General features: G+C 36.8%; 1 protein-coding gene across 5 annotated transcripts in view; it reads left to right on the top strand.

The window, feature by feature from the left end:
* The window catches only part of Cdh7 (cadherin 7), a 156,661-nt gene that overhangs the window by 85,117 nt on the left and 57,874 nt on the right, over positions 1-13,670 (top strand). The gene's annotated exons all lie outside the window — the stretch shown is intronic.

Here is a 13,670-nt window from a genome sequence, read left to right as displayed (position 1 = left end):
TTTATATTAATTACAGTTTATTCACTTTGTAGCCCAGCTGTAGCCCCCACCCTCATTTCCTCCCAATCCCACCCTCCCTGCCTCATCTCCTCCCTGCCCCTGTCTAAGTCTGTTGATAGGAGAGGTCCTCCTCCCCTTCCATCTGATCCTAGCCTATCAGGTCTCTTCACGGCTAGCTACAATGTCCTCTTCTGTGGCCTAGCAAGGCTGCTCCTCCCTCAGAGGATGGGGGGAGGTCAAAGAGCCAGCCACAGAGTTCATGCCAGAGATAGACCCTGTTCCCCATACTAGGGAACCCACTTGGATACTAAGCTACCATGGGCTACATCCGAGCAGGGGTTCTAGATTATATCCATGTTATATCCATGCATGGTCCCTGGTTGGAGAATCTACCTAGTAGTGTATCAAAGAAGATAGCCATTGTTCTTGACTAGTGCTGGGAAAGCTGCGAATAGCCATCCTCGCCCTAAGAAACCACTGCTTCCCTAACAAATTATTCAGGTCGTAACTAGAAAAGGTTCAGAATACTCAGCCATTTATTAGTGTTGATGTAATTACTTCCTCCCCTGCCACCTTTCTCAGCTGTTACTTTGCATTTTTCTCTGACATGACTGAAATGAAACCCAGTGTCCTTGAATTTATTTTTCTGAAATCTTGGGAGATTAAATCTTCCCTCAGATTCTTTCCTCAAGTGTTTCCTTACAGTAACAGAAAACTAATTCATACACCCTTTTATCTTTTGTTTGGCTGGTTTTGTTGTTATTATTGTTTTATTGAAAGTAGAGAAGGCTTTTTTTAGTTGTTTGTTTGTTTTTGTTTTTTTCCCATACAGTATATTCTGTTTAGGATTTGCCGTCTCCAATTTCTCCTTTGTTCTCCAGGAACTGGGCATTTTCCCCTCTGGAACCTCCATGAAGGAATGCAGCTCTGTTAGAAACTAACTCCTGATACCAAAACTACTAAATAACAAATTTGTATTATTAAGACATGAAGTCTGTAGATACTTATTATCATAGATATAGAAGATTAATGGAAAAGACAAAGTGGGACATTTCTGTAGGCGTGAAAACCAACTTAAAGAAGAAGGAAAATCATATCCAAGTGGGCATCCTAGTAAGGGGAACAGGGGCTGTCTCTGACATGAACTCATTGGTTGGCTTTTTTATCATCTCCCTCTGAGGAGCCAGGCCACAGAGGAAGACAATGCAGCCAGCCCTGATGAGACCTGATAAGCTAGGGTCAGATGAAAAGAGAGGAGGTCCACCCCTTTCAGTGGACTTGGAGAGGGCCATGGGAGGAGATGAGGGAGGAAGGATGGAATTGAGAGGGAATGAAGGAGGGGGCTGCAGCTGGGATAAAAATTGAATAAACTACAATTAAGATAAAATAAAAATTTAATAAAAAAAAAATCTCTGTAGGCTGAGCCAGGCATTCTCAGATTAAATTAATATGTGACATCAGTGCACACTGGTGAAATGAGGTATCATTTTGTTTCCCTTGATCTCATCAGAAACTGTTCCCATATCAAATTTATAGGGCTTATTCTAATTCTATTTATTTTATTTTTTTACCATCTGAGATTCGCTCTGTGTGTGTGTGTCTGTCTGTTTCTTTCTTCTCCCTTTTGCCACATCTTGAAATCTGCTTTCATGCTTTTATTCTGATTGTTTATATGAATTTGTGGGAACACAGATTCGAAGACAGCACGGTGCTCACTGCATGTCTGACTGTGAATAAGAAACTTAAATTGCCCTTTTTACAGTTTCTGGGTCTGGATAAAAGGTGTCAAACCCCATGAAAAGATAAGTTGTGGAGTAGTTAGTGGGTGAATACAGTGAAACTCTTAAAGCAAAAGCCAGCACATGTTAAGGGAACATGGGTCTTTTTCTTTTTGTTTTTGAGCAATGTTTAATGTAACTTAAACTACCTTAGAATTTGCTGCATATGTAAATTTGTTACTGGACTCCTGACTCTACATTTTCAAATTCCAGGGGTTATAAGCGTAACCCACCAAACTGAGTTAAATATAAGCTGAACAGTGATTTTTCTTTCTCCTCCTCTTTCTCTCTCTCTCTCTCTCTCTCTCTCTCTCTCTCTCACACACACACACACACACACACACACACACATTAACAATTAATGAAAATAGTGGGCTGAGAGAGAGGAAAGAGAACGGGAAATGATACAATTATAGCATCAAAAATTTGTCCTGTTAACAGCAATATCTTCATCAACTTATGACATCTCCTTAGTCATTGCTGTGTTGGTGTTTAAGAGACACCTGACCAAGTCATTCTTTCTAAAAAAAGAAGCACCCTTACAGTCTTAGAGGTTTGGCTAGTGATACACATGAGAGGCAGACAGGATTAGTCCTGGAGTAGTGGGTGGCCGAGAGCTTTACATCCTGATCTGACAGTAGCAGGCGGAGGTGGGTGCAGGGGGCGGACAAGGCCTTTTGAAACCTCAAAGCCCATTCCTAGTGTCACATCTTCTTCAGCAAGGCCAGACCTCCCAATCTCTCTAATCCTTCTCAGACAGTTCCAACTGAGGATGAAACCTGCAAACTGCCACATATGGTAACTTTTACGTAAGTTCACAGAAGACTCTGAAGCATATGAAGCATTGGATTTTGAGAAAAGTGAAATGGAGATATTACACTTTGAATCCATTTGAAGCCTTTTAAGGATTGTTATATCTACGTTAAAATGTTAAAGTATATATGGAAAAAGAGTAACATATTAGAAATGATATTTCTGACAATAATTACATATTTTTATTTATGATTTACCAGCACAACTTAATGTCTTAGATTTTATATTGGAAGAATTACTTGTAGTACTTTTATACCAATATCCTAGAGGACCAGATATTCTCTATGTACATAATGGCTCAGTGTGGTTGCATCACACCAATGCTGATAATGTATGTTCACGTGGTCTTGATAGTCATACAGTTAAAGCATTTTTTAATTTTAAAATTACGAATTGTAAGGCTATACAATTCATTCAGACACACAACAAGGTTTTCTAGTTTTTTTTATTGTTTTTATTTTTTTTTTTTCTTTTGCTCATTCTTAAATTTTATTTTGGCATATTCCACGTAAGTTGTTTAACCTTAGATATTTTTGTTCATTCGGGAAAGTGAGATTATGTACTGTAGATATCTAAGTTTAAACTTTCATTATCATGTCTTAAGAGTCTCAGTCTAGCACAACAAGACTGATGTGAAAAGGGCAATTCTCCTACAGAGCATGCTGTACCAGACATCACTTGGCACAAAGTCAAGTGTGTTCATCAAAATAAACCACAATACTTTCCTTATGTTATCATCTTCCTATAATGAATAACTTTTTGCTTATAACTTGTTGTAGGTTTAACTATTTAAAAAATTTCAAGACAAACATGTTTTTTTTTTAATTACTTATACTTGTCACAAGTAACACTGGACAAAATTAAGCAGGGAAGGACTGTAATTTGAGACTGTTGTTACAAGAGAGAGAAAAAATAATACATAGGTTATGATCAACTGCAGTCTTAATTCAGATTTACTAATGCAAATAAAGATTTTTATTTTATTTTTTTAATGATCTGAACTTTAAAATGAGACACCACAGCTCATTAGTGTCTGACAATTACCTTTCTTGTTTGTTTATGACAACAGATCGTTTCACTCTCTGAAAAGGACCCTTGAAAGGTAGTCACCAATGCCTCCATTGAGTGTAGTTGAGAGGTTCTCTCATATTGATGGCTTTATTTCATTGTGTTTGCTCTTGACTCTTAGAAGGAGATAATCATGGGTTGTAAAAAATGGCCAGAAACTTAAAAAAAAAAGTTAAAATTTCAAAGGACGAGAGAAACAATTTACATGACAAGTTTTCTAAAAAAAATGTTCTTAGCAAAAGGAGTCCAAAAGGGAACTGTCTAAATTAACAAAAACTGAAGAGACTATTAAGACCTTCTTGGTCACAGCCTAGGGAACAAAACATAATGACAGTAGTGCAGTTGTGCATGATAAATAGGTTGTGTTTGGCTTTTAAAATCTACTTGAAAAATAGCTTAATTAATTTTTAGCACTTTGCTCTCATTTATTTGCATAACACTTTTTATTACTATTATTATTTATAATTTGTTCAATTTGTATCCCAGTTGTAGCCCCCTCCCTCATCTCCTCCAAGCCCCATCCTCTTTCTTTCTTCCCTATCCGTCTACCCTAGTCCAATGATAGGAGAAGTCTTCCTCCCCTAATGTCTAACTCTAGCTTATCAGGTTTCATCAGGTCTGCTTGGATCCTCTTCCTCTGTGGGCACGCTAGGTTGCCCCACCAGGGAGAAGTGATCAAGAGACAAGCAACTGAGTTCATATCAGAGACTGTCTCTTCTCCTCTTACTAGGGAACCCACATGGAGACTCAGCTGTCCATGGGCTACATCTGAGCAGAGGTTCTAAGTCCTTTCTATGCGTGGTCTTTGGTTGATGCATCACTCTCTGCAGGGACCCCGAGCCCTGCTTTGTTTTTGTTTTGTTTTGACTTTGTTGGTCTCTTTGCATGTCTCCTGCCCCCTCCTCTGGGTTCTTTTGTATCCTCCTTCTTCCCTAAGGCTCTCTGTGTTGGGTCAGTCTGAGTCTCTGCATCTGCTTCAATCCCCTGCTGGGTAGAGTCTTTTATAGGACAACTTTGGTACCTTCCAGACTTGTTTCCTTTCTTCCACTGCTTCTGGTGTTTATCCTGTTTTCCCTTCTGGATGAGAATTAGAGAAATAACTTAATTATTACATAAAATGTACAGAATTATTACTTTCTTTTTGCAGACTTGCTTTCTCCATGGTTGTAGATCACTTTGAAGGTTCCGAGCAGTCAGTTTATTTAGAGTAAAATTATCTTTAAAGGGATGCAGTACAAAATATTTTGCCTATTGACATTGTATTTTACAGCAATTTACTTAGAAAAACAAGTTTTATGAACATCAAATCAAGAAGGAAGGATGTTGGAAGGCATAGATTATATCTGACACAACAGAGTCTGATGGAGCACTTTTAATATTTTATTTATTTTGAAATTATTTTATTTTTATGTGTATGCCACGTGCATGTATCTGCCACAAGACAGTGTCAGATTACTTGGGAGAGGACATACAGATGCTCAGAATTAAACTTGGAACATCTGAAAGAGCAGGAAGTGGTTTTAACCACTACGTCATCTTTCCATCCCTTTAGCAGAATGTTTTTAAAGGATACAAAACGGTCATGTTTTCTAACAAATCGATATTAAACAAAAATAACAAAAACATATATATGAATAATTTTTTATACATATACTAGTCAACCCTGATGGCAGAATGGAAGACTTAAGTGGAATACATTCCTGCTCTCCAACTGCTGTAGCCAAAGATATAAGGTCTAAAAGGAGATAACTGAGTGGAATGAACATGTGCTTAGCTATATAGAACAGGAGCCAAGCTGCATTGAACAAAAAATTAAATTTAAAAAGTAAATAAATAAACAAGCAAGCAAACAAACAAACAAACAAGTATTCAGGGTAATTACTTCATTAAATATATTGAAAGCATGTCAACACACGCCAAGAAAGACACGCTTCATTCTATTAATTTTGTCCTTTTTATATGAATATAACAAGCTTTTGTCATAAATGGGCACAAAAACAAGAGAGTAAACAGAGTAAAATCTGTGGTACTTACATGTTTTTTAAACTTGTATTTATTAAAACTTCATCTTATCTGTGGCTTCAGTTTATCCAAAGTAGAAACAACGGAGTTCCTGTTCATCTGTTATATGCCTTTTATTTCACGGATAGGACAGCGATTCTTACCATAACATAACTAATAATCACTGCCCCATGCTGTATCCATAATTTTTCAATTTTTTTGACAACACCTATTGTGAGTGAGAGGCGCATGTGCCTACTTATGATAACATACAATACAAAGCTTTCTGAAAACTTGAAGAAATCATGTCTAATGTAACAAAAGGGAATGGATGAAGAACAACCGTGGCTATGCATTGTTCACAGACTATTCTCTTAAAGGTGGGCTTTTGGAACTTTCTCTAGAACTCTTCACTGTTTAATTCTCACACCTCTTAAAACACTATACATTCACAATCAAGCTGCTATAATAAAAATTAAGTAGGGTGTCGTTTAAACAACAAACATCTAATTATTTTGCCGTTGGAACCTGGGGAGCCTTAAGTCAAGGCAGAATCAATACCTACAAGAGCCTTCTAGCTAGCTCTGAGATGGGTCTGCACAGTGTGCCTTCCATGACACACAAAGCAAGATGATGGTGGAGTCTCCTTCTTTTTTTTAATTTAACTTTTATTAATTACACTTTATTCATTTTGTATCCCCCCATAAGCCCTTCCCTCCTCCCCTCCCGGTCCCACCCTCCCCCCCTTTCTGCATGCATGCCCCTCCCCAAGTCCACTGATGGGGGAGGTCCTCCTCTCCTTCTTTCTGATCTTAGTCTCTCAGTTCTCATAAGAAGTGGCTAAAACAAAAAGGGGGAACTGTAGAGAGCTGCGGAATGCTATGCCTTAAAGATGGAGCTGGTTTCTGCCTTCCACCTTCCCGATGGTGAGTGCTCTCTGTCACGAACAACTCCACATTTGGCTAAGGCCGAGGATCTGGCTTGCTTCCATGTATGTGGACCTATCTGCATTGCCCCCGTGGCACGCCTGGGTTGGCTACCCAGAGGCTATTTAAGCTGTGGGCTGGCTTTCCCCGGGGTCCGAGGATTGTTCAATGTTCCTGAATAAACTGCATTGAAAAAAAAAGAAAAAAAGAAAAAAAAAAAAAAAAAGAAGTGGCTGGATTGTCAGGGTTCTAGGTTATCTCCATGAATAGTCCTTGGTTGGAGTGTGAGTCTCTGGGAAGTTCCCTGTGTTCAAATTTTCTTGTTCTGTTGCTCTCCTTGTGGAATTCCTGTCCTTCCCAGCTCTTGCTATTTCCCACTTCTTACCTAAAATTCCATTCACTCTGCCCATCAGTTGGTCATCACAGGCAGGTTGAATAGAGGCTGCCCCCTCAGGCCCCCATCAAAGTTCATCTCCCAAAGCCACAGGGGTGGTTAAAACAGCAGCATAAAGAAGCATAAATAACCACCCCAATATTAACATGACACTTGTTCAAAAGCACTTTAAAGATATGAGCAAAGAGGTTCAGAGCATGTACTGTTGTTGGATCAATTCCTAGGATATTTGTTGGACTGCTCATACCTGACTGTAATTCCAGCTTCAGGGAATCTGATATTCTCTTCTTGTCTCCTTGGATAGCTGCATTAAAATGCACGTACTCCCACACTGATACACATGCATACACATAATTTCAAAAATATTTAAATACATCTTAAAGAAAAATATGAGCAAGCTTGCTTGGTTTTAATGGATTCTTGATATAAAGTCTATTGTTTCTTATGCAAAGAGGTTATAGGAGTGTCCATAAAGAAGATAATGGTCTCTAAAATATTTTCAATAAGTTTAAAAAAATGAAGCTACAGGAGAAAAAGGAAACAACAGATGCATGTATGCTAATTATGTACATACTCATTTTTACTGCAGTGAAAGATGGTGAAAGAAGGGGATGAGCAGTTAGTCTAAAAAGAAGATATGTCTGCTCTTTGTGGACAGCCTTGAATCCTAGCCTTGACTTTTGAAGATTTTTACAAACTCAGTGTTTCTAAAACCACTGTACATGTGTTTCACAAAACTCGTGGTGTACAATGTTTTCTGATTTTAAGTCACTGGAAAAGAAGGGCGCATTGGACACACAGAAAGTGCACAAAATTTGATCCAGTGTCCATCGGTGTATGACTCTGCACATTCCTTGACATGTGACAGGGATCTTGTGGCTGGTAAAATCTGACGTTTATCATCTGGCTAGAGGCAAAAATTGACAAACCCTGGACTTAGACATAACTGTATTTCAATGCTAAATTTTATTGTCCTTGTTGATAGTATTTTTAGTTAATTAATTAATTTTATTTATTCACTTTACATCTTGGCAATAGCCCCATCCCTCCTCACCTCCCAGTCCTATCCTCCCTCACTTTCCACCAACCTCTTTCCCTTACCACCGACCCCAGCTCCTCGGATCTGAACATGCCCTCTTCCCCTGTGGTCTGGCAAGGCTGTCCCTCCAGGGGAAAGTAATTGAAAAGCTGGCAAATGCGTCCATGTCAGAGATAGCCTCTGCTCCCCTTACTAGGGAGCCCTTGTAAGGACTGAGCTGTCCATCACTTACATATTTGTAGGCGGCAGGACCTTCGCAAGAACAACAGAAACAACAAACCAGGGCCAAGAGGGTCCCGCAGGGACTGAAGCACCAACCAAAGACCTTGTATGAGTTGATAGTCAATTTTAAAAAGTCTCTTTCAGAGTGAGTAAAACCAATTTTAGCAAACCAGCTGCTTCTGCCTTTGCTTGATGTCTCTGACATCAGAATCGTTGACACATGACAAAGCAGCACCTAAATTTCCCAGGATACCTTTGTTTACTAATTTTTCTCTTCATAATTCATGGTCTCCCAATCTTACTTATTATTATATGCTTGAGGCATCAATGTGATGCTGATTTCATATGAAATTTCTAGTCTTATGAGTTTCAGACATTAAAAGAAACAAAATAGGACCCCATCCTTATGTCCTTCCTTTCTTCTCCTGGGCCTTTTAAAAACTATCATTATCACTTTGTAAAGGATTATTCTGATAAAAAATATGATTGTCTTAAAATAAATTTTCTATATAGTATATCAATACTAAGGAAGAAAAATAATTAAAATGTCATTTTTAAAATATATTCAAGTTGTTACGTAATACTATTAGTGATATCACTTCCCTTTTAAAAATGGAGTCATGGCTTATTGTAACATGCTCTGGAACTAATTTTTACGTAACAATGTCTTTGAATCTTGGTTTATATTTCATATAATTTTTTGATTATTCTATTTTTGTAACGCTTCTGGACAGAATAACTTCATATGTATTGCTGTATTCATACAAATTTGTAACATCTAGATTCTATATTTCATGTTTCTGCTTTCCGGACATATTTAAAACATCTTACTACAAAATAAGCACATTCACATTTGTTATAAACTTTAAGTTATTCCTTTGTAGGTGAGACAAAATTTTACGTGAATACAGAAGTATCTGTTATACCTATTGGTAAAATTGAAAACCTGATTGAGATAGTTCAGAGTTTTTGTTAGTTTGCAAAGAGATGGCAGTTGGAACCTTAACCTGACCTGTTTAATATAAACAGAATATTGGATAAAAACTTTTCTCTTTTGATTTGTATTCTTATAAGTAACATAAGAAAAAAAAAAAAAACAAACAAGGTTAAACACAAAGTGTTTATAGTGTTCCAAAATTGGAAAATCCTTTCAGGTGAATAGAGAAAGAATTCTCTACTTTCTTCTTAGAGCCCTCACTAACAAGAATTGGAATTTAAGTGCAGGCCCAGGAAGATTTCACCACCACTGTGGAATTTCTAAATGAAGATTTGTGTCAGAATTACCTGATGAAACTCTTAAAAATAGACATGCTTGTCCATATTCTGAGTATTAAAAATTGATTCCTCATAGAAAGAGCTGGAAAGCTCAGAGTCTCAGACTCTTTACACTCTTAGATAATAAGCAAACAGGGTTGGAGGAGATGGCTCAGTAGGAAAGAGTGCATTCATGCAAACATGGAATACTGGGTCTATTCTGGGATCCCAAGTAAAAGTGGGAGGAAATAGCTATCTCCACAGATTTTTCCCCTATGTCCACAAGCATGCCCAGGCATGATTTTGGAACCATGCATATAGTGTACACTAAATAAAACAGTAATAAGAAACTTAAACTCAAAATATTCTCATCGAAGAACTTCAGAATTTCTAACAAGATGATAGCTGTGTCACTTCTCATCCCTGGCTCACACTTTTGTATGAAACATCAGATATAATTTACACTTTTAATTATCCTCCACAGAGCCATTGACAAAGTTAATTTTGTTCTACTTGGTTTGTTTGTGATCAAGAACAGAATATATGTCACTGTATTTTCTTTCACTGGGCTATCAGGATTATCTGGGTAAAAGATATAGTTCAGTTTTAAGGTAGTTTGTCTAAAAGATCAATGCTTTAACGTGGCATTTTTGCTACAATGAAGTGAGAAATTATTGAGCTCATTCTCTTAATTTAAACAAAAATGAGTACTGAGAATAAGAGCATAGAACCAAACAATCTGTGTAGCAACTAGTACATTAGACATAGCTTATATGGCAATGTCAGTGAAATTTGTCTAGGTTAGGTATTGAAGCAATTTGATGTTTCAACTTATGTATTTATCTTTGGATTATCCAAAGATTAGCAGCAGGATCTCATTATGTACTAAATGTTGTAATGTGTGTATATGTATATTTGTTATGTATATGTATATTATAGTACTGGTAGGTTTATATAAAATATATTTTACAGGTACTATAATATTGTATATATTATATACTACATATATTTTTACATATAATATTGTATTATTATATATTATAATATAATAATATTAATTATATATTATATAACATATATAATATAATATAAAGGTATAGTATATAATATACATAAATATTTTTCTATTTTTTAAATTTATTCACTTTGTATCTCAACTGTAGCCCCCTTCTTCTTACCCTCACAATCCCACTCTTCCTTCCATTTCTCCCATGCCCCTTCCCCAGTCCACTGATAGGTGAAGTCCTCCTCTCTTTCCATCTGACCCTAGCTTACCAGGTTTTATCAGGACTGGCTGCATATCTTCCTCTGTGACCTGGTAAGGCTGCACCACCCTGAGGGAGAGGTGATCAAAGAGCCACCCATTGAGTTCATGTTAGAGACAGCCCCTGTTCCCCTTACTAGGATACCAACTTGGACACTGAGTTTCCGTGGGCTATATCCATGCAGGGGTTCTAGGTTATTTCCATGCGTTTGTTTCTTGGTTGGACTATCAGTCAGAAAAGACCCCTGTGACCAGATTTTTTGGTTCTGTTGCTCTCCTTATGGAGCTCCTGTCCCCTTCAGGTTTCTCTATCTCCCCCTTCTTTCATAAGATTCCCTGCACTTGGTCCAAAGTTTGGCTATGAGTCTCAGCATCTGATTTAAGTCCCTGCTGGTTAGAGTCTTTCAGAGGCCCCCTGTGGTAGGCTTCTGTCCTGTTCCCTGTTTTATCTATCTTCTGAGGTCTATCCTGTTTGCCTTTCTGAATGAAGATTGGGCATCTTACTCAGGATCCTTTTTTTTTTTTTTTTTTTTTTTTTTTTAGCTTCTATAGGTATACAGATTTTAGTACAATTATCCTATATTATACATATAATATCCACTTATAAGTGAGTATATACCATGTGCGTCTTTCTGCTTCTAGTGTACCTCACTCATGATGATCCTTTCCAGGTCCCACCATTTGCCTGCAAATTTCATGATTTCCTTGTTTTTAATTGCTGAGTAATATTCCATTGTGTAAATGTACCACAATTGCTGTATCCATTCCTCAGTTGAAAGACATCTAAGTTGTTTCTAGGTTCTGGCTTTTATGAATAAAGCTGCTACAAACATGGTTGAGCAAATGTCCTTGTTGCATACTTGAGCATATTTTGGATATATGCGTAGGAGTGATATAGCTGGATCTTGAGGTAACACTATTCCTAATTGTCTGAAAAAGTGCCAGATTGATTTCCAAAGTGGTTGTAGAAGTTTATATCCCCACCACCAATGAAGGAGGGTTCCCCTTTCTCCATATCCTCTCCAGCATGTGTTGTTAAGTTGATTTTTTTATATCTATTTCTTTTTTAATTTTAATTTTTATATAAATTACAGTTTATTCACTTTGTAGCCATGCTGAAAACGCTCCCTCATTCTTTCCCAATCCCACCTTCCCTCCCTCATCTCCTCCCGTGCCCCTCTCCCAGTCCAGTGATTGGGGAGGTCCTTAGCCTCCTTCTCATCAGGACTGGCTGCGTTGTCTTCCTCTGTAGGCTGGTAAGGCTGCTCCCCCTTCAGGAGGAAGTGATTTGATCTTAGCCATTCTGATGGGTGTAAGGTGAAATGTCAGGGTCATTTTGATTCGCATTTCCCTGATGACTAAGAACACTGAACATTTCTTTAAGTGTTTCTCTGCCAGTCGATATTCCCCTGTTGAGATTTCTCTGTTTAGCTCTGTACCCCTTTTTTTGATTGGATTACTTGATTTGTTGCTCTTTAACTTCTTGAGTTCTTTATATATCCTGGATATTAGCCTTCTCTCAGGTATAGGGTTGGTGAAGATCCTTTCCCAGTCTGTAGGCTGTCTGATAAGAGTGTCCTTTGCTTTACAGAAGATTTTCAGTTTCATGAGGTCCTATTTATTGATTGTTGATCTTAGAGCCTGTGCTGTTGGTGTTCTGTTCAGGAAGTTGTCTCCTGTGCCAATGAATATTATTGTATTATTATATGTTATTATATATTATAATGTAATAATATTATATAAACATATTATTATGTAAATAATATGTAAATATATCAATATAAATGTATGATATATAGTATGCATATATATTTTATATACAATACAGATATTTAACTGTTATGTATTTTATATAGTATGTATAATATAGTATATGTTTTAAATATGATACATATTATTCTAGATTATATTATATAAATTATTTTAAGTACATTATAGTTGATTCTGAACCTTTTAGAGATGACTTGGAATATCTGCATACCCACATATGTGCATACATATGCGTGTAAGCATAGTAGAAAAATTTGCATTCCAACTGTCAGTACTATATTTTCAATGTTTTTTTTTTTTTTTTTTAAGATACTTATACTGAGCAAAATATCCCTTGGAATTAGTTGGATTTCTATCATGTTATTTATTACTTTAAATTCTTTCTGGTTTGTGTAATTAAATGTAGAGAATTCAGGGACATTTTTCAGTGGTGATATTGAGAACAGAAGCTCAGAAAATCTGTCTTTGTCCACATGTTATCATTCCAAGCATCCACATACCATATATATAGTTCTTATTTTGCACAGATGGTGTTTTTTTTTGTGAAGTATTTAATTTTTGTAATCTGTTGAAACTTCCAGTGACTGCCTTTGAATAGCATTTTAACATCATTAGTCCTCTTATAAAATCTCATACAAATTAAACATTCTGCAAAATAAGTATCAGTCATCGAAATAGAGAGCAATTGTCTTAACAATAGACTGTTTGAGAAAGCAGCAACAGTGAGTGCTTCATAGAAATTAGAAAGCTGTAGTGTGATTCTGAGCACCATCAATCCATTTCCCCTGCCAGTATATCAACATTTAGAGCACCTGAGTACTCAGAATATGAGGGTAGACCCCTAAATCAATGATCTTTTAAACGAGAGATTGAGTGGGCACCGGATTTTTCTTCCGTTTTAATGTATTAAATGATTCAAGAATATTAACCAAATGCCCTGCTGGAAAATATTTTTAAATCAACACATATTGTTTCAGATAATGTTGTGAGGACTTGGGTCCCTCTGAACAATGCTTGGCAATAAAATGGATTAAGTTAGCTCAAAAGCACTTGCACATCTTCTTCTCCAGAAAGCTAAGAAGCACTCGGATTGGCGTAAATGTTTATTGTGTTTGAATGCTGATGGTGCATTTTCATAGCA

The sequence above is a fragment of the Meriones unguiculatus genome, chromosome 18, assembly GCF_030254825.1.
Source record: "Meriones unguiculatus strain TT.TT164.6M chromosome 18, Bangor_MerUng_6.1, whole genome shotgun sequence".
NCBI lineage: Eukaryota > Metazoa > Chordata > Mammalia > Rodentia > Muridae > Meriones > Meriones unguiculatus.
Note: the sequence above shows the minus strand (reverse complement) of the source record. Positions and strands in the feature narration are given on the sequence as shown.